Source organism: Nanorana parkeri, unplaced genomic scaffold, assembly GCF_000935625.1.
Source record: "Nanorana parkeri isolate BGI_ZX_2015 unplaced genomic scaffold, ASM93562v1 scaffold53, whole genome shotgun sequence".
Taxonomy (NCBI): domain Eukaryota; kingdom Metazoa; phylum Chordata; class Amphibia; order Anura; family Dicroglossidae; genus Nanorana; species Nanorana parkeri.
Genome location: NW_017306321.1, coordinates 2,924,210 through 2,926,643, shown reverse-complemented (window position 1 = coordinate 2,926,643; position 2,434 = coordinate 2,924,210). Strand labels below are relative to the sequence as shown.

General features: G+C 47.9%; 1 protein-coding gene across 2 annotated transcripts in view; it reads left to right on the top strand.

The window, feature by feature from the left end:
* The first annotated feature begins 1,444 nt into the window (after positions 1-1,444).
* The window catches only part of VSNL1 (visinin like 1), a 122,467-nt gene continuing 121,477 nt past the window's right edge, over positions 1,445-2,434 (top strand). Inside the window, exon 1 of one of the 2 annotated variants that reach the window (XM_018575414.1) lies at positions 1,445-1,674. The gene's annotated coding sequence lies outside the window, so the exon portion shown is untranslated. Of the gene's footprint in view, positions 1,682-2,434 lie in introns of both variants that reach the window. The other variant, XM_018575422.1, reaches the window with a different exon arrangement.

The window sequence follows — 2,434 nt, the reverse complement described above, 5'->3', positions numbered from 1 at the left end:
ATTCTGTATTTTTAATGTTGATGCTCTTCCCTCTGAACGGTATATTTTGCATTGGTACCTGTCCCCCATGGCACGCCCAGCTACCTTTGCCCCTTTTTTAAACAGAAGCTTGCTAACTGGCCTTAGAAAAAGGGCAAAAACCCCCAAGATTCAGATCCAACAGACTTCTATGGAGTTCGGCGGCTATGTTCAGGTTTAGCGGAGTTGCTACAGCTTTCAGTGCAATGGACTGAACTTTGCTTGGTTCGCTCATCCCTATTCACCACACATGCAATTCGTTTCCTTGGTTCTAATGAGCGCCAGGAGCATACTCAAGAACTTATAGCCACACCATTAACTCCATCTTAAAGTGTATGTAAACCCCAACTCTGTTTTCAGTATGTTTGGCTTCATCCCATATCCAGTTTTCTTTTTTTTTTTATCTCTTGCAAAGTTGCTCACCTGGAGATCCTGCCAGTAAAAGCACTTCCTGTTCCAAGCTGACAACGCTAAACATCTGCCTGACAATAAACAGCAGCGATGTCCATTTGCCGTGTGCACTCATTCAGCTGGCCATTGGGCTGCAGGAGGCATGTGCAGTCCTGATAGTCAACCCAATGGCCAACTAAAGGAGTGTGCACAGCAGACTGACAACACTGCTGCTGCTACCTGCATGGCTGAAGCATAGTGTTGTCAACCTGAAACAGGATGTGCCGTCACTGGCAGGATCTCCAGACAAGAAACTTTGCAATAGATTCACAAATATTATTTGATTAGGAAAACTGTATACAGTGAGGCAAGACGCCATACACACTGTAAAATAGTATTTGGGTTCTCATACACTTTAAGAAGGAACTAGAGTATTCTATTCTGGGGGGCTCTGATGTAAAAGGGGGGAGTTCTGATGTGAAAGTGGGGAAGGGGCTCTGATGTGAAAGGAGGGAGTCTGGGGTGAAGGTGGAGGGGTCTGATGTGAAAGGAGGGAGTCTGGGGTGAAGGTGGAGGGGTCTGTAGAGGGCTCCTAATGTGAAGGTGGCAACCTCACATTTGTTGTGCGTGGTTTTTTCCTGGGGTCCCCCCTTAAAATGCAGGATGTATGGTAAGGATTTTGGAGGGACCACACTTTTTTTACATTTTAGACTGGAGCACCTCACGATTTTGCGCACTTAAAGGACGCCGTGACCGAAACGCCGGACTAGTATTACAAAAACCTGTAACTGGTAACTGGTCCTCTTAGATTCCAGGACAAAGAATGGAGAGTTCATTGAAGAGGTGACAGCAACATAGCAGCCTGCATGCAAAGCAACATTGTAACCATTTCTCTGGAAATCAGGAGTGACAACACAAAGCCGAGCCATGGTCTGGGCAATGAGGGGGCGAAAGGTGGGCAACGGAGGGAGGAAGGGCAGGAGGAAGGTGTGGAGGAAACACGGAGAGGAGGAGTGAGGCTCTCGGGCTGCTGCTGTCCATCGCGCCTGCGCCCTGCGCCGAGCCCAGATTTTGTACGGGATCCCCGATCGTGCCGCACAGAGCGGAGCTTGTACTGCTGGCGCTGACACCGGGCGCCGTCCAGGAGGGAATTAAAGCAAGCACGGCCGGGATCACCCCCCTGACTTGCACACCTACCCCTGCTATCCCCCTCCAGGCGGTCAGTGGGGTCTCCATTGTGTTCGCATCAGGTGAATCCGCAGCGCCGTAGACTGTAAGTGTTAATCATCGTTCATGCTGCTGTATGGAATGTATATGTCACATTGTAGATCGGGGGGTGGGGGGGGGGCATGTCTAGTAGCTGCCGTAAATAAGATCTTTTCATCCTCTCCCTGTAAGGGGCTTACTACAATCAGGGTGTCTGACACCCAGCCAGCGGTGCAATCGTATTAGGTCACATATGTTCAATTCTGATGCAGTGCAAATCCAGATTGCAATGATGCTCCAGTACTGCTCCCTGTGTGCCATGGCAGAGCCATCTCCGGAGCTCTGCTGCTCTCTAGAACCATGGCTTCCCTAATTCATGCAGCAATTCTATTACTATAGCAGAGAGCTGCCTATGTGCTCTGCACCACTGGAAACCTGAATTTCCCAATATTGCTCCCCTATGGTAAACATTCCATCGCCATCAGCATCGCAGTATCATAATTTCATTGATTTGGATGTAAATAGCATCAGAAAGGCAGGAACACATGATTGCAGCAAGGGCAGCATGCAAAGTACAGTTCTGTAGTGTGCTGTTGGACCTGCATGTCTTCTGCATCTGAATCATTGTATGACCGGATCTGTCATGTGTGCTACACTTCAGTCTATGCATGTGTGTGTCAGCCCAAGGTCATACTAGTATTAACCCTGCACCAGCCAAAGAAGTCATCAAAGCAAAAACTGCAGTCTATGTTATATACATACACACACATCTATCTATATATCAATCAATCAATGATAAAATCAATCAATCATTATATAT